Source organism: Coenobita brevimanus, chromosome 60 (genome assembly GCF_032717465.1).
Source record: "Coenobita brevimanus isolate Jiangsu-jjx chromosome 60, ASM3271746v2, whole genome shotgun sequence".
NCBI classification, from domain to species: domain Eukaryota; kingdom Metazoa; phylum Arthropoda; class Malacostraca; order Decapoda; family Coenobitidae; genus Coenobita; species Coenobita brevimanus.
The window spans coordinates 43034414-43047003 of record NC_137013.1 but is presented as its reverse complement, the minus strand read 5'-3'; positions in this window follow the sequence as shown (position 1 = coordinate 43047003).

Sequence of the window (12590 nt, the reverse complement as noted above, 5' to 3'; positions counted from 1 at the left end):
ACGGAAGGAAGGTAGGAAGGAAGGATGGAAGGAAGGAAGGAAGAATTGAGGGAGGGAGGAACAAAGGATGGAAAATAAGAACAGGAAGAAAGGAAGGGAGTTATGTAGGGAGGGAGGAAGGAAGGAAAGAATGAAGGAAGGAGGGAAGAGAGGGGAGAAAGGTAGGGAGGAGGAAAGAAGGAAGGAAGGAAGGAAGGATGGGGAAGGGGAAGGTTGGGAATGAGTGAGTGTTGTGGGAAACTTGTTTGTCATTTAGGTGCATTGATTTATGTCTTTCCCTTCCAGGTAGGAAAAAGAAAACAAATATAGGGTTAGATAGATTGATAGATAGACAGATAGATAGATAGATTGATGGATGCAATTATCGACCACGGTTTTTATTGCACAGTAGAATGTATGAAAGAATACAGAATAGTACATAAATATACAGGGCTTACCTTAATGTCTGTTTTTACACTTATGCAATTCTTGAAAATTTGAACTCTCTCTCTCTCTCTCTCTCTCTCTCTCTCTCTCTCAGGATAATGCAACAAGGCTCTGTGTATCATAATATAGCAGACAAAACGAGTATAGTGAGTGGCAGTGTGTTAATTAATTTTACACTCACCTTTCCACCTACATGTATACCTCACCTGTCAGCGCCTATTACACACTTACACCTACACACTTACGCATGTCCACTTTACACCTGTCCTGCATATACAACCCACATTTACAACCCTCACTTACACGCACCACATTTGCACATGTATTTACACATATTCCTCTCAGATTTGCATTTACACTCACACCTTAGACACTTTCCTACACCTCACACATGCCTTCTCTTACACAGCCGCACTTACACCCGTCTCCACACTACATTTACACACCACCACACTATAATACACAGCCCCACCACTACGCCTACACACGACACCCGCCACTGCCATACCTACACATTACACACCCCACCAAAAAACCTACACACTACATCCCCCACCAGCACACTTACACACTACACATCCCCATCACAACGCTTAAACATACATCCACCACCACCACCACACGTACACGCTACACCCCTCCCAGCCACACCTACACATACACCCCCCAGCACAACACAGCAGCCCACTCCATCCACACGTGTATCATAATGGAGTAGAGGAAAACCAGTTAGTGATAAGTTAGGCAGTGTGAGTCATTTGGTTTACTAGGGTACCCTCCCACCACGTACATACATGGATCATCTCACACACACACACACACACACACACACACACACACACACACACACACACACACACACACACACACACATTCAAAATTCTGCTCTACCTACCCGCCTACACAGTCTCTCTCTCTCTCTCTCTCTCTCTCTCTCTCTCTCTCTCTCTCTCTCTCTGATGTTCTGGTGTATAGCTAATCAAGTAATCAAGGACTAATATGACTCACTCGTCCATCAAAACAAAGCATCTCTCACTCTCATCTCTCTTTTCTTTTCATAATTAAAACTCTCAGGCTCCTATGACTCACTCTCAGTTGAAGAAAGTCGTCTGCAGTTAAAAGTAATAGACCAGTAGAGTTGTCCCGACCATGAGGGGAATAAAATACTTTGATGTCCTTGATCGTGCGATAAATCTGTTGACTACCTTGCTCTGTATACAGTTTGTTGGCTCAATTAGAGAGAGAGAGAGAGAGAGTTAGCTTATTATTATTATTATTATTATTGTTATTATTATTATTATTATTATTATTATTATTATCATTTTTATTATTATTATTATTATTATTAAGGGCAATATTAACTAATCACCTTCCCTTAACCAGAGTTCAGCATTTTTTCTTATAGTTGTATACAGAGTTAAATTCCCCTTTGTCCATGGTTATCTGGTACAGTATTTGGAAGCGTTGGCCAATATCCATAAACTCATAAATTCTGACGATAACAAGTTCTGTAAATCAGTGTATATATCATTAACCATCAGGTATCATTTTGCCTTATATTTTTATGGTTTAATTCAGTAGTGTGATATAAACTGCACGCTAGCTATTACCAGAGTTGGTGTGAAGCATTTGCAGAATTAAGAGCAAAACTATTTTACAGAATTTTGTATAAATGAATCTACAGAGTCAGTCAAGAGTTTTTTTTACATTGCCTGAATGCTGTCAAAACCTAAACACATTTTGCTCAGGTAGTTAATAGCGTTCAGGTGTTTTGGAAGCGCTGTTATTTAGGTTTATTAGTTGACGGAGGGGAAGGAGGAGACCGAGGATGAGGTGGAGGGATAGAATGGTGAGATATATGAGTGAGGGATGTGTGTGAGCTGGAAGGAAGGCAGTCAAAGAGCAGAGAACATGTCGACATGGAGGAGATTTGTTTATGGCCACCCATTACGGGATGATGGCGTCTGGCAGTAAATACATAGATAGATTGATAGATGGGCTGATAGACTGATGCAAGCAGATGGTGGACGACGCAACAAACACTGTGTGGTTTTTGGTAACAGAGTAAGTGGGGTAAACAGCGCGACCAGCGGGAGCCCTCCACTTGTAGACCAAGATTTGTTCAATAAAATGTTCACCACTTCAGTCCCGTCTGTGTGTGTGTGTGTGTGTGTATAGCATCCCTCCACACACACACACACACACACACACACACACACACACACACACACACACACACACACACACGACTAACGATAAATCAAGGTCCCTCGAGAAACAGCTGCTTGAGAAACGCCGGTCGAGCCCTAACCATGGGAAGGAAGGAAGGGAAGGGAAGGGAACAGGTGATGTGCGAAAGAGTGTGTGTGTGTGTGTGTGTGTGTGTGTGTGTGTGTGTGTGTGTGTGTGTGGGCATGTGTTCAAAGGGCTAATTGTGTTCTTTGCGTCACGAGATAATGACAGGCGTCCTAATCACCTGAGTCTCGTGAGCTACTTTGTAAAATAATTGTGGTATCATGTGAGTGGCGCGACCATGAGGCGTCAGGGAGAGGTGTGGAGGAGGCAGTGTGAGTGTGGGTGACAGTGAGTGGCGGCTGGACGCGCATACACGAGCACATACACAGGTACACACAATCATGCACGTTCATGCAGACACGTTTTCACATTTACATAAGCATGCACAGATTATGCATATATTTACACACACACACACACACACACACACACACACACACACACTCAAATACACACATAACGAAGGACAAAATACATCACTGAGTTAAAGGATTTTTTTTGAGTCCTAAAAATAAATCCCAATAAAGCAATGGCGAGACTATAAACTTAAAGTCTTAAAATTGATGATAATGTTCTATTCACACGATGGTCTCTATCTAAATATGGCGGTGTGTCAAGGTGTGTTAGGTGGTGCTTTAATGTGGGTGTGGGTGTGGGTGTGGTGGGTGTAGGTTTACAGCGGTGTGAGTGGAATGTGGATGTGTGTGGGTGCAGGTTTGGGTGGGTAAAAGTCTAGTGAGGGTGTGGTGAAAGTGCGTGTACGTGGGTGTGGATGAAGGTGTGGTGTGGGTATGAGTGTGGGTGTGGTGAATGTGTACGTTATGGGTGTGATGTGTTGTCATGAGGATGTGGTGTGGGCGTGGTGGAGTGTGGATGTAACGTGGATGAGGGTGTGGTGTGTTTTAATTGTAATGTGGGTGTGGGTGAGGGTACAGGTGAAGGTGAACAGCAGGAAAATCACGAAGAACACAACCTAACTACTGAATCTTCAAATCAGTGTCTTTTATATTTTTCTTGCGATCGACAGACAAATGTATCAGCCAAGGAAAGAACTCTTATTATCACTTTTGCAACCATCAGACGATTTTACTAAGCGTAGAGGAACACTTCAGAGTCCAATTCCACCCAAAGACAGACGATTTTATACATCTAGGAGTGAGCCATGTAACCCGAATGTTGTTTAAAAATTCACCATTAACCTTCTCACTGTCAGGGCGACCTTAGTTTCCAATTCAACCTAAGGGAAGACGATTTTATTCAGCTTATCAAATCGTAGGGGCCTGAATTGTAAAGCCGTATTGCCTCGTATTCTATCCAGCCAACGCCAGACGATTTTATTCAGCTGAGAGTGCGTCAAAGGGCCCCGGGAGTGTTAATTCTTCAAGTAGTGTGACGTATAAGAAAAGTTGGTTTGTTGGTGTGGACAAGCGAGGTTGACGAGAGATTAATGATTGTCCCTTCAGCGCACACCTTATGTAGACACTGGGAGGAGATTCAGCACACACACACACACACACACACACACACACACACACACACACACACACAGACTGCGCATTTGCACACAAACACGCACTCGTTCATTGTCATTTACGTCAAGCTGTGGAGAGAGAGAGAAAGAGAGAGAGAGAGAGAACAGAATAATTTAAAGAAGACATACATATAGACACAAGCAAACAAAACCACACACACACACACACACACACACACACACACACACACACACACACACACACACACACACACACACACACACACACACACACACACACACACACACACACACACACACACACACACACACACACACACACACACACAGGGGAAGAGAGGGAGAGCATGAATAACAAAATAAAAAGCTGACAGTGATAAATTAACAGAAGGCCTCTCCCTTTGCGACACAAGCCTCGTGTTTCTGCATCATAATTACCTTAACCCTTTGGAGCTTTGTATTCTCGTTGAGGTTAGCTGTGCACAAATTTTTTTTAGCTGCGTGATGGATAGCTTTAGAGGTGAAATTCATAGCTGTGGAGTTGACATTTGGATACTTCGAGGGGGTGTATTCTAAGCTGATTTATAGCTGTGGTTATTTTCTAGGGGAAGCAGGGAGATTCTTAGCTGTGGGTAGCTTTATAGGTGCGATGATTAGCTGTGACGTTTCTCTTAAGCCGTGGATAGTACCGTGGGGTGAAGTTTTAGCTGTGGATATCTTTAGAGTTCAAAGGCTTTGCTGTGATTAGGTGTGGGGGTGAAAATGTGAACTGTGGATGACTGTGTGTGTGATAAGTAACTGTTTAAACACACACACACACACACACACACACACACACACACACACACACACACACACACACCATTACCTCCAAACATCTGCTTCAGGTGACCACACACATATTGCAAAACACTTCCCCTTCTTCAACCTCCTTCTACCTTCCTTCCTACCTTCCTTCCTTTTTCCTTCCTTCCTTCTTTCCTACCTTCCTCCCTTCCTTCCTTCCTCCCTTCCTTTTTCCTTCCTTCCTTTTTCCTTCCTTCCTTCCTTCCTTTTTCCTTCCTTCCTTCCTTCCTTTTTCCTTCCTTCCTTCCTTCCTTTTTCCTTCCTTCCTTTTTCCTTCCTTCCTTCCTTCCTTTTTCCTTCCTTCTTTCCTACCTTCCTTCCTTCCTTCCTTTTTCTCCTTTCCATCTGTCTCTGTCTCTCACTTTCTTTCGTTCCTCTCCATCTATCGTTATTTCCATTTCTTCTACTTTCATACTCCTCTCCCTTTCCTCTCTCTTTCATCTCCTGTCTCCTCTTCCTCTCCCTTTTTTTCTCTCTTCTCTCCCTCCTCTCCCCCTCCCCCCTTTTCTTTCATTCCTCTCTCTTCTTTCTCCCCTCTTCATTCTCTCTCCCCTTCCCCTCACCTCTCACTTCCCTCTCCTGTACTTCTCTCGCTCATCCGTCGCAGTTACTTCTCCTCTTCACTTCTTTCCATTCCTTCTCCTCTACCTTACCTTCCCGCTCCGTCTCTCCTCCCCTTTTCCTCTATTTTACTTCTCCTTCTCTCCTATCTACCTCAGTTTCCCTCCCATCCTCTCCCTCTTCCCCTCCTCGTCTCTTACCTTCATAATCCCTCGCAACACTGCATTTCCCAGTTCTTTCCCGCTTTCTTTCACTTCCTTCCCTTCTTCTCCCCATCCTTTCATCCTTCCATCCACCTCCCCCCCTCTCTCTCTCTCTCTCTCTCTCTCTCTCTCTCTCTAGTATATATACCGTATATTTATATATAAAACCACCCCCAATTCCACAAACACTTGAGCCAATATTACCTACACATCTGCTTCGGGTGACCACACACACACACACACACACACACACACACACACACACACACACACACACACACACACACAAGCAAGCACCCCACTGCGATACTCTAAATGTTCCCCAAAGCGGTCCTGAAAATATAGATGTTCCTGAGGCTGTCTTGATGTGTGTGTGTGTGTGTGTGTGTGATTTTTGTTATAGGCCGTTGTGTATTGTCTGCTTTACTTTTTCTTTATAAATCGTGCATATTTTGGTGTGTTTTCTTTCGTTTTTTGCAACTTTTCTCCTTATGCTCTTTTTTTTCAGTATTCTGCTTACGTTAACCATTTTCTCTTGTGTTATTCTGTATATATTGTATGGTACGTGTTTATTTTTTGTTATCGCTGTGTATGTATGTATGTAGGTATGATGTATGTATGTATGTATTCTGATGAGATGTGTGGACGTGTTTGTGAACTTTGCGAGTACTCCTGGCGGGCGTGGTGAGAAGAGGGTGTGTGAGGGGTGTGCTGTGAGGTGTGGTGGTGTGTTGTAAGGGAGAATGTGTGATGACTGTGATGAGTGATGCAAGGAGGGTGTTGAGGGGTGTGGTGTGGGTGGTGTGGTGTAAAAGAGGATGATAGTGGGGTGTGGTGTGAGGGTGAGGGGTGTGGAGGGTGGGGGGTGATGTATGGTGAGGGTGTGGTGGGGGGAGAGGTAGGGTGAGGGGGGGATGAGGTGGGCAGAAATCACCCAACACCGTTCCTCAGCTCTTCACCCTGCGGTTTCCTTTTGTTTACCTGTTCTCTCTCTCTCTCTCTCTCTCTCTCTCTCTCTCTCTCTCTGAAAGTTTGTTGAAAAGATCCATAATTTACATTTACACGAACTCTTGTCAGTAGTTATCATTACAATAGTAAACTTTAGTGGAATTTGGTGATATGATGATTTTTTTATTAGGTTTTTAAATTTAGATATATATATTATTGTAAGCAAATATTTACCAGGATACAATGTGATCTTGAAGAAAGCTTGGAAAAGAACATTAAAACAGGGAAACTCAGCCGCGAAAACACACACACACACACACACACACACACACACACACACACACACACACACACACACACACACACACACACACACACACACACACACACACACACACACACACACACACACACACACACACACACACACACACACACACACACACACACACACACACACACACACACACACATTTTGCAGTGAATCCGGTGCCAGGTGGTTGGTGTGCTGGTGAGGGGCAGCGCCAGAGGGCCAAGTTGCGGCCACCTCCCCTGCGGCGTGTTGCGGCCACCAGCACACGTGACGCAAGCGGTGACAGACTGTGGCGGGGGTGGGGGTGGCGGTGGGGAAGGAGGAGGAGGAAGGGCGGGTAAGATGCGGCTGGATTACCAAACCAGTTTCTCAGATATCGCTAATCATGCTTTAGAGAACCACTGAGAAGACTTCAAGAAATTCGCTAGTACTGGGTAAAATAAATATATAGAAAAATGCTAATTAAAATGAAAAGGGAGACTTCACCTGCATACTAACTTACAAAATCTGCCGTTTCAGACCTTTACAAACGATGATGTCTTTTCATTTTATACTAATTCCAGGTGTATTTATCCAGCTCTTTATTTTTTTTTAATGTGGGGACGTTAGATATAGCCTATATTAATTACATCACAACCAGGGTACATGATAATAACGTCCACGGATTGAAGAGCTTAAAGCGGGAGAGAGGGAGAGAGAGGAAGGGAAGAGGAAGGAAAGGAAAAGAGTTGAAAAGGGTGTTTGGGGAAGAGGAAGAAGTGTGGAGGGGAGGGGAAGGAAAGAGGTGAAAGGGAAGGAAGTGGAGGGAGGCAAGAATGTAGAAGAGAGGAACAGGAAGGGAGGAAGAGGAGGTAATGAGGACGGGAAAGAAGAAGGGAGAGAGAATGGGAAGGGAGGGGGGGGTTTTTACAAGTCTTTCTGAGGTTTGGGGTGTTACGGCAATGGTGAAGTAATGCACCATCTGTTAGCGCTGGTGGTGGTGGGTGGGGGAAGGGCGTGGTGTGTGTGTGTGTGTGTGTGTGTGTGTGTGTGTGTGTGTGTGTGTGAGAGAGAGAGGGACAGACAGACAGAGACAGAGACAGAGAGAACGAAACAAAAATTGTCATCAAGCATATTCCAGCAAAATCACACACACACACACACACACACACACACACACACACACACACACACACACACACACACACACACACACACACACACGTACCTCCCTCTCCCCAACCCCACCACCCTCCCCACCCTCCAGCCCCATTCCCACCCTACACAATAAGAAGCAATTATTACACCACGAATCAGCTTCTCTTTTCTCTGATCATTACCAAACAGTCTTACATCTTTGGCTAATTGCACTTGGGGTTTTGTGGGTCTTATTTGTGTGTATGTGTGTCTGTGTCTGTGTCTGTGTGTGTGTGTGTGTGTGTGCGTGTGCTTTGCTGTATATGAATGAATGCATACATGTGTGTGGACGTGAGTTTGTGTACATAATGTAGGTTTGAGCGTGTTTTATGTAGGCCATGTCAGTGTATGTATGTTTATGCATGTATGTATGTATGTATGTATATGCGCGGGTGACACATCTTCCTTTTAAATAATGGCCATAATGAGTAATGGCTTGACGTGTTAGAGAGAGAGAGAGAGAGAGAGAGAGAGAGAGAGAGGGAGAGAGACCAGTAAAGGTGACAGGAAGACAGAAAGATATGCAGAATAATTTTTTTCCTTTCAGTTTATCCTATGAAATTTCCATGACGGTTTTTCTATGCTGCATGGTGGTCCTTCTCACGTTTTCCTGCCGGTTTTGTCATGGTCTTTTTTAATAGCCTCGAGAAGACCATTAGATTTGTTGCTGTTTGCTTTTGTTTTATACTCCTTTGATGTGGCGAAGGAGAGTGAGGATGTGACAGAATGCGGAGGTATTGAAACAGAGTGAGGGTGTGGGAGGATGTAGGAGAGACAGCGAGAGAGTGTGATCAAAGGTGAGAGAGGGTGTAGGAGAGAGATCAAATGGAGAGAGTGTGAGCAAGGTGAAGCAGAGTGCAGGAGAGAAATGTAAGGGAGGGTGAGGGATGGTACATGAGAGAGAACAAGAGTGAGGGAATGTGACGATGTAAGGAGAAAAAAGAATAAAAAAGAGAAAGATGAAAGAGAGCGAGGGTGAGAAAGGAGAGGTAAGGGTGTATGAGAGAGAAAGAGAGAGGGGGGGGGGTCTGGGAGCTGGCCAGGTAGAGGCAGTGCCAGCTGTCAGACAGTTGTTGTCGAGAACATATTGGGGGTATCAAGTTGTATATGCTAACTCACTACACACATTTATTTACATTTACACTCGTACATTTATACATGCATATACATTTTCCATTCATACATTTATGGATAGTAATATGAGCTTTTCATTTATTCACGTACCGTTATTTATGCATATACGGTATATACATTTTCTGTTTATGCACCTACGTAGACATATATACATTTCCCACTTATACACAGATTTATACACATATGCATATATATTACCACATAGCATTGATACATAGTTGTTCTGATATTCTATACATTCTTGGACAGATAAGGAGCAGCACTTTGAACATACTGTCACTGTGGATAGATAGACAGATAGATATATACACATTTATCTTGCTCATATTAACATATACATTTGATATAAAGTAAAACACATTCGCACCATGATTGGGTATAGAGGTCAGGATGGGGGTGATGATAATTTATATTTTTGCATTTCACTCCATCCTTATATGAAACAGAAGTTGATGATGTTAACGACGATTATGATGATGATGACGATGATGACGATGGTGGTAATGATGATGATGGTGGTGGTGGTCATTTTTTTTATAATCCGATGATGATGACGATGATAGTGATGATGATGATGATGATACTTTCTTTTTTTATATTCTCCATTTCTGTATCCTTTTTTGGATAGATCAGCTGCAGGCACTAGAAATAGCCGGTCCCACAGCCCCACCCTTGTATTGGTGTCTGGGTTCCCGCCCCTATTAGTCACTCTTTTATGACACGCGTGGGCAGTTTCCCTTTCATCAGGTCCCAGGGATTTGGCAGATGCATAAGGCTTCCATGAGGAGTGAAGGGATGTATGCCCCACCTGCTGGTTTTCACGCGATGGAACTGTGCAACTAATTGAATACCAAGCCGTGGTTGCGTGAAAATCGTTGTACACAAATGCGGTCCACTTTTGAGACGAGCATATATGAAACTTTTACACACTCTCCTGAAAAAAAATTGCTGAGTTCCAAGGAGCGACTTAATAGGTTTCGAAAGCTATTGTTCACTGTCCTATTATTTATCGTAATGAAGTGCATCGATACTAGTGTCTGCAGTGGTACCTTAGTTCTGAGGCAGGAATGAGTCTCCTTAGTTGCTAGTCAAATCAACCCACCAATTTGAGTACACTTAACCACCAAATGAGAGAGAGAGAAAAAAAGTTAGGGCTCTTTGTCAGGTTAGAAAAACGAATGAGTTGTGATTACCCTTTATAAATTCCCAGGGATTTTGTCGGTGTTGAAGGATTTGCCTGGTGGTGTAATGGTCAGAACGCGCCCATCGGAGTGACGCCCTTCCATTAGTTTGATTCCCTGATGGTTTTTGGATCAAGTAATGCCAACAAGGGAAGTAGCCTTGTCATCGACCCTTTTGTAGTGGATTGCGTTAGCCTAGCCCCGGGCCCTTACGCCTTGAAGGGGATTAAATGGCTCGTTAGAATGTGTTACTCTGAAGCTGGAATAACACGCGGATGGAGTTACATAGATACACAGACCACACAGAGGTCCTTTCGTGGTGATTCTGTCTTAGTATTACCGTCTTCACTACGATCACATCTTCATTATTTGGTATTATTTTTCATGGACCTTTATGTATAGCTAGAGACTTTCTGAACTGAACCAGCATAAAAGCGCTAAAAATGATGTCCGCGAATCAAGGAACAGCAACATTTTCCCCGCCTGACTGATGCGTGTTTTGGCAGGAGCGAAGTGTAGTGTAAATAATATCGAGAGGGGAGGGTTGTGAATGAGAGTGTGGGTGTGGCCGTGGGTGTGATGACTTGTAGGGTGTGTGTGTGTGTGTGTGAGAGAGAGAGAGAGAGAGAGAGAGAGAGGCACAAGAAATCAGACAAGTGACAGATTTCAGGCATGTGTGAAAACCCCGACAAGCATGAAATCAGATTAATCCCACATTTTCCCAAGCCTGTCGAGAATGTCAGCCAAAAATAGGTAAAAATAAGTAAAGAAAATACAGCACAGATCTAAGGAGGAGTATAAATGACGCCTGGTGGCCTAGTGGGGTGCGGCGCCCCGGGTGGATGTTCGTGAAATCAGATTAGTGTTTTTTTTTTTTTCTGTTTGCCAAGATTGTCAGTCAAACATTCTCTCTCTCTCTCTCTCTCTCTCTCTCTCTCTCTGCCTTTATTTATGCTGAAGGGAAGATCACTTGCATCTGTAATTTAAACTATCATTATTTTTAGCTAATTTCTCTTGTTTTCTTTTTCAGGAGTCAGCAAACGCCATCCCCATTTCTTTAAGGTAAATACAGCTCCACTTTCTATCTATCCGTCCATCTATCTGTTTATGTTTACTCCTGCTGTCTATTTTACATCTTGAGAAGGAGATAGAGGTCGGTATGTTGTAAGAGAGAGAGAGAGAGAGAGAGAGAATGTGTATGAGTGTGTGTGTGAGAGAGAGAGAGAGAACGAAAAGGTGCAGTGTTATAATTACTAATAGGCTAGTATTGGGTTATTAAAGAAGGCAAAGAAAATGAGAGAGAGAGAGAGAGAGAGAGAGAGAGAATTACCATGTGCTAACTGGAGGAAGAGAAGAAGACTAAAGAAATAACGAAAGACATTTTTGGATTGAGAGGGTGTACTGTACTTGTTAACTTGCCATTCCTCTTACAACCACTGATTTACAGCCATTTACAAATCCAAAGTTTTTAACACTGACTGCCCATCTACCTCTTCCCCTCTTCCCTTTTCCTTCCTTTTCATACTCCTTCTCTACCCCCCTACCTCATCCCTCACACACACACACACACACACACACACACACACACACACACACACACACACACACACACACACACACACACACACACACACACACACACACACACACACACACACACACACACACACACACACACACACACACACACACACACACACACACACACACACACACACACACACACACCTGTTACCCCGTAAATACAACATGAGGTAAGGAAGAGTATAAGGGGAGATGACATGCCTTCCCGGAGCCTCTAATTCTATTAATACTGTACACATTCACTTAACATGTACAGTTTTGCGCGCGCTCGCACGCACACACACACACACACACACACACACACACACACACACACACACACACACACACACACACACACACACACACACACACACACACACACACACACACACACACACACACACACACACACACACACACACACACACACACACACACACAATTACCTT